We start from the raw sequence: 14,204 nt of genomic DNA, 5'->3' as shown, positions 1-14,204 counted from the left end.
GGCTCATGAAGCCCAGATGGGTAGATCGATCAGGGGTACGCATAATTTGATATCCATATACGTGGATGACATCTTGTTGTACCTCAGGGACTTATAGAGAGAGCCTGCTTCTGATATTTTTTGCCGCTTTGAGGAAGTATCAGGCCTGGCCATCAACCCAGCAAAATCGACAGGCTTTTATTTCAATGAGGCACTACACCCCACTTCCATCCGCTTCGGGACGCACGAGATATCGGTCGCGCAGACCACGTTCAAATATCTGGGGATCCAGGTATATAGATCACCAGAAGACCAAATTGATGGTAATATTAAGCATGCCAGTACCCGGCTCTGGAGCAGCATGGGTTTTTTGATCTCCTTGCCCCTGTCCGTTATGGGCCGAGTCGCAATCTCTAAGATGGTTATGTTCCCACGCCTCTTGTATTATTTTGTAAACATGCCTGTGACCGTCTCCCAACAAGTGTTTACCACACTTCATACCATTCTAACTACTCTGATCTGGGGTAATGGTCGGAGACGCATTAGCCTTCACAAGCTCCAGTTGGGAACCGACTCGGGGGGCCTGGGGGTCCCAGATTTTCGGGGCTATTATTATGCCAGCCAACTCCAGTGGCTCTCACATTGGGTGGCCGGTAGGAACCTCCATGAGATCGACTATACACCTGAGTGACTGGCACGGGGAGAGTGGCACTTCTTGTTGCTACCACAAAGGCGGCTTCATCCAGATTGTCACCCGCTCCTGCACACGGCCATATTGTGCTGGAGACGAGCACTGTCCTACACCTCATCAGTAAAGCTATACGCGGCGAACATTCCCTTATTGGGTATCCCGACGCATCAGGGCAGGCTAACACAAGACATACTGCGCCCCTGGACGGAGGCTGGGGTAGTAGAGGTGGGGGCCTTTTTTGGTAATGACACTCTGCTAGACCATGAGTCCTTTTTTCAAATTACAGGCGCTCCCCCTAGATTGTATTTGCTACATGCCACGGTTTCCACTACATTCAGAACACCTGGGCACCACAACGAACTCAACCCGCGCAACATGAAATGGTCTACCTGCTCTATTATATGGGGGCTGGGGGACACTTAGTGCGCTGGTTATTTTCTGGAGTCAGAGCACACGCAGCAATTCCGCTGGATATGCTTCGGGATACTTGGGCTCAGGACGCAGACATAATACTCACAGATAAGGCATGGCAGTTTATTCTGGAGCATCCCAGGAGGGTGTCGCGGAATGTGAAATTTAGATTTATACAAACAATGGTACTGCATAGGGCGTACCTGTCCCCTCAGAGGCTACATAGAATGTTCCCGGACTCCCCCCATTGCTGTCCACGTTGCGGAGTAGAGGAGGCTGGATTCCTGCACATGCTCTGGTCCTGTGCATGTCTACGTGGATATTGGGCTTGGGTATGTCAGGTTCTGAGAAATACAACTCACTTGCCTGTACCTGAAGAGATTCTATACTGCCTAGTGGGGTTCCGCAAAAGGTCCAAGGCGCTGAAGGACAAATTGAGATTCTTGGATCCGGCTCTTTTGATAGCTATCAGGGCTCTGACAAAGAGGTGGAAATCCCCCAGACCAACTGGGACGGCCGCAAGGCAGATGGAACTGGTAAAGTGGGGCAGAGCAGAGGGAATGACGCTGAGAAGGGAGGAGGAAAAAGTTCAGAGGAAGTATCCCATAGCACAGGAGTGGGAGATCATGTTGATGGCCCTGGAAGGGATAGACCTAGTGCCATCGCAGGGTGATCGAGCGTAGGGTCTGGACAGGGTGAGTGATAGCATGGTTAGGTAACACGTGAGCCTGGAACACCGCACGGACAACTTGACTTGCTTACACAACAGTATATGTCTTTACAATATTAGCTGGGAGACAGTACATAGAGGGGTGCCGCTCTCAGCCGTTTGTGGTGCAGTGACTTTCTCTACATAACCTGCCTTCTTTGGTCCCTGTGTTGAGGATATCGTGAACTGCTTGCCGATTTGGGCTGAACTTGCTGTGAAACTTTTGGCAGGGGACTGCGAGGACCAGCAGGCTTAGCTGCAATCATCCACCGCAGCTGGGCCCTCTTCCCACCCCCATCTCCCTCTTCTTAGCACCGCCTAGGCCCACGATACGCAGGACGTGTGCAGGCTCAGCACGGGCGAAGCCCGGGCCAAGGGCGGGCCCGTATGAGCCCGTCCGAGGACGATCGAGGCCGGGCTGGGCCACTCCCCTAAGTCCAGGTTTGTGTAGAGTATTCCCTCTAACGTTATACCTATTGTTGTTGCGCTGCAGATCATCCCAGCCCGAATCCATCTAAACATTCTGTCTATATTGATTGTTATTTCCAGTGCCTGAGTCCCCTACCCATCATCTCTAATGGCATCTCGCTCTGGGAAGGGTCGAAAAGTTACTCTTTCCACCCCGGGGGTGGGGGGGGGGGGGGGGAGGCGGTTACAGGTACCATAGATCAATTCATTACAAGGGTTGCAGTGGTATTGGAAAAAGAAATAGATAGCCCTAACGGAGAAACGCTTGTCCTTGGATCTCTTAACGGGGAAGCGTTCATCTCTAGGTACCATCGGGTCTGCTACTACCCCAGAACAACCAGGAACAGCTGTCCCCCTAGTCACCCTGAGTCTGAAATCCAGCCTATCGCTGGTTGGGCTTGATACTTCTGTGGTTGATACTTCAATAAATATAACCACAGGTTGCTCTGTCTCTAGTGGGTCGCAAAGTAGGGCCTCGAATTCCCCTGCCTAATAGTGCCACAACTAAAATCCAAAATCGGGCGATACCAGCCGGCAAAAAACTAACGGCAATTCCTTCAGTAGGCAAAAGGAAAAGAGGGGGTGGTCCTCAGAAGGGTGGCGAGGCAAAAATATCAAGAACAACCATCTCAAACCCGGCATCACAACATACTGCTCAGTCCCCTAGTCCAATTATGGCTATCCCGCGTCCAAATCAACTGCCTACCCTAAGTAGTGCAAATGACGGGCTATTCGACAAAGTAGAAAAATTATTTAAATCACTGACACTACCTCTTTTGGAGAGAATTAAATTGATTAACTCAAAACTAGAGCAACTCAAAAAGTTAGTACTAGTTAACTCTAGCGCGTTGGAAAGGATAGCAAAAGGCATGGAGGGTCCAAGCGCCAAAGCCCACCCATTTTGTCCCCCAGGGCTTAGAAGTGGTAGTGAGTCTGCCCAACCAGTCCAAAATGGCAGGGCCAACAACCAAAACCCCCCACCTCGTGTTGAGATGCGCCCCGTAGTGATGGATTGATCTGGTCCTACCGGAGAAAAGGGTACGGGAGTTGGCAAGGTGGCAAGTAGCCAGACCGCGCCCTCTGTGCGGGTAGGGAAGATACCGCCTAGTTGGACAACTCCACAGGGAAGCGAGGGTACTATACAGCGGCTGCCTTGTATCAAACTCCCCCCAAGAGTCAGTACCGTACACGGTTATTCTGGTGGGAGTTCCGGGGATTAGAGTTGATAAAATTGAATCACATAGGGAGTTGAAAAACAAAGTCACCCACTGGCTCAACCGGAACAGACTACTCTCACCTTCCTCAAACGCAGAGATATTAAATGTTAGAAGGGTGAGTTGGTTGGGTCGTAGAGAGAAGGATATAGAGGGTGACTGCGTAATTGTCAACTTTAGAGATCCTAGGGTGGTAGAGTACATTTGCTATGATCCTAGGTTCGGCAGAGTGGGAGATGTTCAAACCCTGGGCCTAAATTACTTTTATGCTTATGCTTACCATGGACCAACCAATCCCACCTCCTTTATTCGTAATATTAGATCTTTTGGTGTAAAACCGTTTGACAGGGCTGAGTATCATATGCCCCTGACAAATCGATTTGACCCACTTATTGGTCTAGAGGGGGTGAATTGACTTGAGAACAACTATAGGGGCTTTATGGTGGTCCAGCCAATGGGAAGGGAAGATACAGCATGTCAACTGAGTAGGGATGCGGATCACCTTGAGGGTCATGCAGTGGTGGATGGTGATAGTGTTGGTAGTGGTCTAGGCATCTGCCCTTCACCCAGGATGCCCCCAGTGCATGACGGAGAGATCGTAGCGAGGAAGGTTAGGGGGGGTGATGCCGTCGAACAAGGTTTGGTGAGGTCGTGCCCAGGCTCCTCAGCAAGTGGGGGCCCTATTGCAGGAAGGAGACCAATAGGGGTAAATCCGTCGGAGTCTGGTCAGATTCAGCACGCTATTAGGGAAAACCTGTTAAAAATTGTCTCGCGGAACATTGCAGGCCTGAGGAGTAAAACCTCAATAGCAGAGTGGATAGATTGTGTTGAGGACCATGATATCCTGATTTTCCAAGAAAGTTGGGTCCCTGATCTCATCCATCGCCTGGGGTATTTAAACTTTTTTAAACCTGCTATTAGATGCAAAAGAGGTAGATCGTCAGGTGGCCTGACCATCTGGGTGAAGCAGTCGCTTAGCTACAGGTTCACTGAAGTAATGGTGCTTAACCCCGACATTCTTGTTATAAGACTGTCGCGGCCAAATAAGATGGAGATCATCATTATTAATATATATGTTAGAGGCCAGCCTGGGGGGCGGAACTCGGGAATTACTAAAGAGCTGGATCTCATTCTCAACTCTGTCGGGATGGATTGCCTCATGATTGTGGCAGGGGATTTCAATTATACATTTGAACCCTTACTTCTTGTGGGGGAAGATATTTTAGCAGAGGAAGATGCACAGTAGAATATCCTCTGCCTCGACCTAAATCGGATAAAGAAGTGGACAGAAGTGGCCATACAGTGGCTGGGCTTCTGCCTCGAGCGGGGTTTGAGAGCTGTTAATGGTCGATCCAGGTCTGATAAATCCGGTCGGGTAACCTTTGATAATGGTATCAATTCAAGCAGAATCGATTATATTCTAATCAAGGTTGAGTACTGGTCCCTTCTCGAAGATATGATAATATCTGCCCGCCCAGAGAGCGACCGGTCCGGTGGGATAGGGTAGTCGATGATCCCCTAATTTCAGACAAGATCTCTCAGGAGGTTTTTACCACTTTGTGTGCCTTACAGGAAGACCAGATTGCTAAAACTAGTGCTCTTCATGAGCAGCTTTTTTGGGGTATTGAAATCCCATTTCTCCAAAACGTGCCAAACCCAGTAAACTACCATCTACCATCTCTTAAACCAGGCAATCATTGGTACAATAAATCATGCCGCTCTGCTTATGGCTCTCTGGTGAAAGCCATTAAATCACGGAATACCAAGGACATTAGGACAGCAAGGATTACATACAGGAAAATCCAAAAACAGGCCAAAAAGGACTGGGATGATCAGTACTGACAGGATCTACTAGTGGCAAGTAGGTCGAGAGACCAGACAAAGTTCTGGCAGATAGTTAAATGGGGAAGCGCAGTGGAATCCCAAGTCCCGGATAACCAGGTGTGTGCCGCAGTTTGGGTCGAATATTTTGAGTCTCAGTTTAGGGGACTTGAACCTGTGACAGTTCCCCCCCCCCTGTTCTTTCCCCACAAGTACTGACCCGAGCCACTCCCTAGTGTTTGTTGGGAAAGATGTAGAGAACGCGCTGAGGATGGTACAAGGAAGAAAAGCACCAGGTATGGACTGCATCCCGGCAGATCTATTTAAATTTGACTTAATTAATTGGGTGCCTTACATTACCTTTCTTGCCAATGCTATTGCGAAGGGTGCACAAATCCCAGATTCTTGGCTAGGAGCTGAGATCCTGGCTATATTTAAAAAGGGGGATCGTTCTGCCCCATCAGTTTAATAGATGCCATTCAGAAAATTATAGCTAGGATGGTGCTTGCTAAGATCCAGATTTGTATGGACCTAGAGAATGTCTTGTCCCCCTTACAAGCTGGTTTTAGATCCTGTGTAAGCACGATTGATCAGGTATTTAGATTTATTTTAATTTATTGGAAGGTTGTTATTCTGGGTGGTGGAACTATCTATCCAGCTTTTATAGACCTAAAGTCTGCCTTTGACTTAGTTCCAAGAGCTAAGCTATGGGATGCACTGGGAACACTGGTATGGGATGTCCCTAGAACTCGTTGAAATAGTAATCCGACTACACGAAGCAAACTTTGCGCAGGTTAGATGGGGCAAACAGGGGCAGGTTACAGAGCGATTTCCAGTTTCCCGGGGTGTACGTCAAGGGTGCGTACTTGCACCGACCCTCTTTCTGTTGTTCATTAACAGGGTAGTGCAGTACTTCGCAACATTCCCTGCAGATGCCCCTGGTCTAGGCGGTAATAAGTTCCCACTACTTATCTTCGCAGATGACACCCTTATTCTATCTAAAATGCAGAAGGATCTCCTGTCCGCCCTAAACAGGTTTGAGGTATTCTGCCAAGCTAATGATCTACAGGTCAATGTAACAAAGACTAAATTTATGGTCTTATCTAAAAATAGACCGCAGTTGGGCAACGTTAGTTTGAATGGCAGTGTATTAGAATAGTTTAAAGTCATGACTTACCTAGGGGTTGTATTGGAAAACAGGCTTAGCTGGAAACCCCAGCGTGATACTCTCTCTGAAGTTTGCTCAGCTAACAGGGTGCTTAATTAAGGAACAGAGAACCTCACTGACCAAAAGGATAGGTCCTGCTTTAAAAATTTACAATGCTAAAATAAGTTCATCGATCTTGTACGGCGCGGACTTATGGGCTTTTTCGGACTTGTCACCATTAATCAGAGTTCAAAATAAATTCCTTCGTAATCTTGTTGGCCTTCCCCAGTACAGCCCCTTGAAGCCACTGCTACTTGACCTGGGTTGTCACCCTATTGATGATGTAGCACGTTTCGGAGCGGTTGCCTTGTGGAGGAGAGTGTGGACAACCCCAGAACTGGCACTTTTTGCTAATGAAATCTTGGATGTCAGATCTGTGGTGGGCTCGGGCAATATTCTCTGGTTCAAAAAAGTAAGAATGCTCCTGGAAAATATGGGCCTAAGCCATCTCTGGATCGCTCCGAATAATAATGTCTTCCCCTTAAAAAAGGAATTCAAAGCTCTATATTGGTCCACAGTAAGACAACAACTCATAGCACAGACAGACAACACCTCTCTGTCAGGTAGGTTCTTACAGCACAAACTTGACCCTTCTCTAGAGACTTACTGGGATACCATCACCATCACCAAGAGTGGTGATAGGAAGCTATTTCACCAGTTTAGGGTCGGGTCGCTTCCGTTGAGATCATTCACCAGTAAATAGCTTGGACAGAAAAATGAGTTTTGCCCCTGGTGTGAGGACCAAAAACAGTCACTAGGCCATTTCTTTTTTGCTTGCCCAGCCTATTCTAACATACAAAAAATTGCCCCCTTCTCAGTTTAATTGTGAATAGGGACCAAATAAACAATTTCATTAAATCTGATCCTGTATATTTATTTATACCTTTTAGTCATGTTCTTTATACAAAAATTATTTCAAATGGCAGAAAGAGAATACACAATACAAAAAATTACTGACAGTCTTACTCAATAAACAATTAACACAAAACACATTACGAAAATATCCAAACAAATAACATTAATATTACATCCAACGAACAATACACATTGCAGTGCAACAATTTTGCAATATATTAAACCATTTCAATAGTCAAAATTATTTTCATGAAGAGAGCCAATTCATTACAAGAGCAAAAAAAGCATGTATCAATTTTAGCCTAAAACACACTAAATGTTGTAATTAGCTCTTGCTGGATTTGCCGACGCGTTTCAAGTTCGGGCCATAAATGTCCAAACCATCATCAGGGCTCTGTTATTTTTCTGTTAGGATGTAAAAAAAACAAGTTCTAATTCAACCAGTTGGCCTCTTTTCTGAGATACCACGTTTGGATAAGAGATAAATGTACCTGTATGTTCCTATGTAGATGACCTGTAATGACCTATTAGTGGACACAATCCTTTTTTCAGTCTCAACTGGGACAACTTTTTCACAAAAACAATCTAGGAAATGAACATAAAATTTTTGTCCACATTTACAATACGTAATCATGGGGCATTACAACAACCTATTGTTATATTTCAGGAATTCATACCTTAATCTGAGCAATCTTGCGATGCAAGGATAGGCGGAGGAATAACTTTTTCTTGTGCTCTCAATCCTATTTAAACAACACATAACCTGCTTTTAGCAACCCAGTATGTTTTGATGAAACTTAAGGTGCTTGTATACATTATGTGCTACTCGTACCTGTCAAGCACACCACCGTGAAGATACTTCGTCTTCTCAATAATAGGTGCCACGTCTACCTGTTTGGACAATACACTTATGAGTGCATGGATTTAACACAACGCAGTTCATCTAACTTTGGGGCCAGATTTCGAAAGCTCTTGTACCTGTATTTTTGTAGAGTGAGGCGCCGCCTCTCGCCCCCGTCTACCGCCCCGTCCGGGGCTGTAGAGATATCGAAATCGCTTTCCTTTTACTGCTCGCATGTTCCGATTTTGACAAAAATCCGTTGTTCTCTAAAAAGGGAAATGCATTGTCAATCACCTCGCGGTTCTCTGGTTTGTATTGTAAACAAACACGGCCTGTGCGGCCGTTTGTGTGGCATTACCTGATTCTACGGGCTGCTTCTGCCGCATACACACGGTGCTTCTCGGTCACTCACTGCTCGTTTGTGGAGCCGGCATCCATTTTACAAGAGTATAAAGGCACCGCTATTGTGATAAATGCATTATGGGATTTGGAGTGTATTAGAATTTGAAGGTGTTTGTGGGTGGCAATTCTGGGTTGTTCGATCGCCGCGTTTCAAAATGGGGGGTGCAGGGGTGTGTCATTAGAAAAAGTGTTAAAACAATTCGGTATTGGTTTTCACCACCTTGGGTCAAACAATTAGTATTGTATAGTTGTCAGCTGCATATTGCAGTCTTAACAGTGACAATCTGGCGGTATGACGCAAAGTCTCATATTCTTGACAATTCTGACATGTTGTTTAAGCCAGTCATTATACAGTTAAATTTCAAAATAAGGTATGCTTACTTTTCAAGTAGCATCTTATCAATGTCAGCGGGGCGCTGTACGTGACTCATTGTGTGAAGAACAGACCACCTAAAGTCATTCTCATTGTGGGACATTTCAAGGAAATGTTCAACCATAGGGGCTGTGAGTATTTTCTTTTTGATCCTTGTCCTGTGTTGTCCTATTCGGAGGTTGACCTGCTGGTTTGTTTTGCCTATATAGATCCTCGAACATGGGCAGATGATCACGTAAATTACGTTTTTTATTTTGCAGTTCGAGAAACCAAGGTGTTTCCACTTCACTCCTTGGTGCCGGAACTCAGTACCTTCAATAGTGCTACCACATGAAACACAATTGCCGCACCTATGGTGCCCTTCTAATGGTTTCATGTCCCATAACGCAAGAAGATCATGTTTCGGTTGGGACTTCAGGAGATCTGCTCTCACAATTTGTTGTCCCAAACTCTGATTCTTTTTGTATGCGAAAATGGGGCGCGGAAAAGGGCATTCCAGGTCCAACAGGTGCCAGTTTTTAAGGACCGCTTGTCTAAGCTTGTGCGTGTCGGGCCCAAAAGTCGTGACGCATACTATTCGGTCTAATTCCTTCTTCTCCTTGATTTGTAGTAAGGTTTCCTGAGGGGTAAACCTAGCCCTTTTGTAAGAATTCTTCAAGAGCTTCCGTGGATATCCCCTATGGATCATTTCATTGCAGAAAGTCTGGGCATGATGGTCGTAGTCCCCTATCTCGGAGCAATTTCTTCGGATACGTAACATTTGCCCATACGGCAAATTGGCCTTCAGGCTTCTGGGGTGGTAGCTTTTGTGATAGAGAATGGTATTCTTATCAGTCAGTTTCTTATATAGAGATGTTTTCAATTTGCCATCCTCGCAGGTGACCTCGACGTCCAAGAACGTCATTCTCGTAGTGCTTGTCTCAATAGAGAATTTGATGTCACTATGTCTATTGTTGATCCAGTCATGGAACGCCAGGAGTTCGGTCTGGCTCCCCTGCCACAGGAGCCAGACGTCGTCTATGTACCGCCACCATTGTATGATATTGTCCTTGTATGGGTTGTTATTCTCTACAAACAAGGACTCATACTGTGCCATGTAGAGCACTGCCATTTCTGGGGCATAAGGACACCCAATGGCAGTGCCCTTGATTTGCATATAGAACCGATCGTTAAATGTAAAGTAGTTCTTCCGTAATGCTATTGCTGCAAGCTTTAAAATAAATGCAGTAGGCACTCTGTGTGGCTTTTCCCTTTTGTCTAAAAACAACTCAATTACCTCTAATGCTTCTTCCTGAGGAATTTGTGTGTAAAGGGACGTAACGTCCATGGTCGCCATTATATGTTTAGATGGGTCAAAACTAGTTCCTTCCACCTTTGTTAGGAAATCTGTAGTATCTCTGAGATACGATTTGACCTCCGTCAAAAAGGGCTTTAAAAAGAAATCCACGTACTTGGATATTGGCTCCAAGCAGGAGTCACAGCCCGACACAATCGGGCGCCCTGGTGGTTCGTCTAGGTTTTTATGTATTTTGGGGAGTAAATATAAGACCGGTATTCGAGGAAATTTTTTATTCAAAAATTCAAATTCTTTACTACCCAAAAAGCCTTCCTCTTTCCCTTGTGTTAATGCTTCGGTGATCAATCCCTGGATCTGCTTTGTGGGATCCTCATTTAGAGCTCGATACCATGTGGTATTGTTGACCTGTTTGAGTCCCTCAGCGACATATTTGTCGCGAGGCCAGATAACGACCGCTCCGCCCTTGTCAGCCTGTTTTATGACAAGGGAGGGGTCTTCCTTAAGGCTTTGTATTGCATGTAATTCACCCTTACTGATGTTTGGAGGCACGTATTTCTTAGTTCTTGCCATTTTGTTGATAGAAGAGAGCATGATTTGCTCAAACGCTTGTATTTGCTTCGGAATATTTTGATACGGAACAAATTTGGATTTGTTTCTCAATCCTGTTGTCTCTATATTCTGAGAAGCCGGTTGGTTGAAAAAGAAGGCTTTAAGCCTTAATTTCCTGCAGAAGTCTAAGGTTTCTATTTTCAATTTGGTAAAGTCTGTACGTTTGCAGGGGACAAATTTCAAGCCTAAATTCAATAAGGATTCTTCCTGTCTTGTTAATATCCGTTCGGATAAATTCACCACTACATTGGGTTTACTTATGATTGGTAAAATCGTTTGCGTGTTCGCATTTGCCACGGGGCTTTGGACTTGGTTCTTCCTTGCTGGCCCCTCTCTAAAAAAGAGACCTGTTTGCGTGAATTATTGCCTCTTGAATCTGGGTCTGATGAATCTGATGACGAAGTCTCAGAGAAGGTGGTAAAACGATTTCGAGATCTACCTTGGTAGTCGTACAGCGCCCTGCGTGACTCTGCCTGGGTATAGTAATCCTCTTTTAGAAAAGGATACACTTGTTCTATTTTAAAGGATTTAATATCCTTCTCGTATTTCAAACTTTTGTTGTTTATCGTGATATCCTTAAACACCTGTATGTCTTTTTGAAATTTGTCAAGAAGAGTCTTGGCGTCAGTGACTGCCGGGTTGTCAGCTATAGCTTTTGTCAACTCCTCTATTTCCTCCAATTCCTTTGTGCATAACCTTTGCGCCGTCTCGATAGTGTGAACCATCAAGTCTCGGCTACATTTAGTATTGATGTAGCTAAATCCCTTTTTGTATTCAGCGTCGTCCACGAAGATGACAGGTATATTCTTTACCTGAAGTCCCCAGGGGATGGTGCCACCCTGTAGATGTTTTAATAAGAAGTATCCGTGAAGTTCAGTTCTCACGTGTTTTTTGCAAAGTCTTGTTAATTTTTCGGACTCGTTCTGTTGCTTTGCAGTGGTACTTAAAGAGATAGAGCCAAACAGTGAAGAGGCTATGAGAGACTGGATATGACTCTCACTAAAAGAGAGTGTGTCTTTCTCTGCCATATTATTCGAAGGATCTAGGATCCTTCCACCTTTTAATTATACGTTGTGCCCCTAAGTCTCTCGCGGATAGGGTATCCGCTCTAAATTGCGCACAAAAGGAGATAGGTCCTTGACGGGGCTGAAGGAGGGCTGGACCCTATATAATCTAACATACAAAAAATTGCCCCCTTCTCAGTGTAATTGTGATTAGGGACCAAATAAACAATTTCATCAAATCTGATCCGGTATATTTATTTATACCTTTTAGTCATGTTCTTTATACAAAAATTATTTCAAATGGCAGAAAGAGAATACACAATACAAAAAATTACTGACAGTCTTACTCAATAAACAATTAACACAAAACACATTACGAAAATATCCAAACAAATAACATTAATATTACATCCAACGAACAATACACATTGCAGTGCAACAATTTTGCAATATATTAAACCATTTCAATAGTCAAAATTATTTTCATGAAGAGAGCCAATTCATTACAAGAGCAAAAAAAGCATGTATCAATTTTATCCTAAAACACACTTAATGTTGTAATTAGCTCTTGCTGGATTTGCCGACGCGTTTCAAGTTCGGGCCATAAATGTCCAAACCATCATCAGGGCTCTGTTATTTTTCTGTTAGGATGTAAAAAAACAAAGTTTTAATACAACCAGTTGGCCTCTTTTCTGAGATACCACCGTTTGGATAAGAGATACATGTACCTGTATGTTCCTATGTAGATGACCTGTAATGACTTCTAATAGTGGACACAATCCTTTTTTCAGGTCTCAACTGGGACAACTTTTTCACAAAAACAATCTAGGAAATGAACACAAATTTTTAGTCCACATTTACAATACGTCATCATGGGGCATTACAACAACCTATTGTTATATTTAAGGAATTCATACCTTAATCTGAGCAATCTTGTGATGCAAGGATAGGCGGAGGAATAACTTTTTCTTGTGCTCTCAATCCTATTTAAACAACACATAGCCTGCTTTTAGCAACCCAGTATGTTTTGATGAAACTTAAGGTGCTTGTATACATTATGTACTACTCGTACCTGTCAAGCACACCACCGTGAAGATACTTCGTCTTCTCAATAATAAATGCCATGTCTACCTGTTTGGACAATACACTTATGAGTGCATGGATTTAACACAACACAGTTCATCTAACTTTGGGGCCAGATTTCGAAAGCTCTTGTACCTGTATTTTTGTAGAGCGAGGCGCCGCCTCTCGCCCCTGTCTACCGCCCCGTCCGGGGCTGTAAAGATATCGGAATCGCTTTCCTTTTACAGCTCGCGTGTTCCGATTTTGACAAAAATCCGTCGTTCTCTAAAAAGAGAAACGCATTGTCAATCACCTCGCGGTTCTCGGGCTTGTATTGTAAACAAACGCGGCCTGTGCGGCCGTTTGGGTGGCATTACCTGATTCTACGGGCTGCTTCTGCCGCATACACACGGTGCTTCTCAGTCGCTCACTGCTCGTTTGTGGAGCCGGCGGCCATTTTACAAGAGTATAAAGGCACCGCTATTGTGATAAATGCATTATGGGATTTGGAGTGTATTAGAATTTGAAGGTGTTTGTGGGTGGCAATTCTGGGTTGTTCGATCGCCGCGTTTCAAAATGGGGGGTGCAGGGGTGTGTCATTTTGTGGCATACACAAGTAAAAGGTTTCCCAAACAGAACAAGCCTACTCACAACCTGATAAAGAAAGCCTAGCTGTGGTATGGACTTGTGAATATTTTCATGTATTCTGTATTTATTTGGTCCCAAATCACAATTAAACTGACGAGGGGGCAATTTTTTGTATGTTAGATTATATAGGGTCCAGCCCTCCCTCAGCCCCGTCAAGGACCTTATACTCTTGTAAAATGGCCGCCGGCTCCACAAACGAGCAGTGAGCGACTGAGAAGCACCGTGTGTATGCGGCAGAAGCAGCCCGTAGAATCAGGTAATGCCACACAAACGGCCGCACAGGCCGCGTTTGTTTACAATACAAGCCCGAGAACCGCGAGGTGATTGACAATGCGTTTCTCTTTTTAGAGAACGACGGATTTTTGTCAAAATCGGAACACGCGAGCAGTAAAAGGAAAGCGATTCCGATATCTTTACAGCCCCGGACGGGGCGGTAGATGGGGGCGAGAGGCGGCGCCTCGCTCTACAAAAATACAGGTACAAGAGCTTTCGAAATCTGGCCCCAAAGTTAGATGAACTGCGTTGTGTTAAATCCATGCACTCATAAGTAAAAACTACCGCAAAGGTGCACCACACAACAAGAGATGACAGAAAGATTCGTGCAGATGAATTG

The 14,204-nt window shown here is 44.8% G+C and overlaps 1 long non-coding RNA gene across 1 annotated transcript in view; it reads right to left on the bottom strand.

The window, feature by feature from the left end:
- LOC147708276 (uncharacterized) overlaps positions 1-8,456 on the bottom strand; it is a 140,067-nt gene extending 131,611 nt beyond the window's left edge. Inside the window, exons 1-3 of the long non-coding RNA XR_015296494.1 lie at positions 8,334-8,456; positions 8,188-8,246; positions 8,033-8,098 (exon numbers count right to left, since the gene is read on the bottom strand). This is a non-coding gene — a long non-coding RNA (uncharacterized LOC147708276). The remainder of the gene's footprint in view (positions 1-8,032; positions 8,099-8,187; positions 8,247-8,333) is intronic.
- Positions 8,457-14,204: the final 5,748 nt, after the last annotated feature.

Source organism: Lissotriton vulgaris, chromosome 6 (assembly GCF_964263255.1).
Source record: "Lissotriton vulgaris chromosome 6, aLisVul1.2, whole genome shotgun sequence".
NCBI lineage: Eukaryota > Metazoa > Chordata > Amphibia > Caudata > Salamandridae > Lissotriton > Lissotriton vulgaris.
The sequence above is the reverse complement of the archived record's forward strand: the minus strand, read 5'-3'. Positions and strand labels throughout refer to the sequence as shown.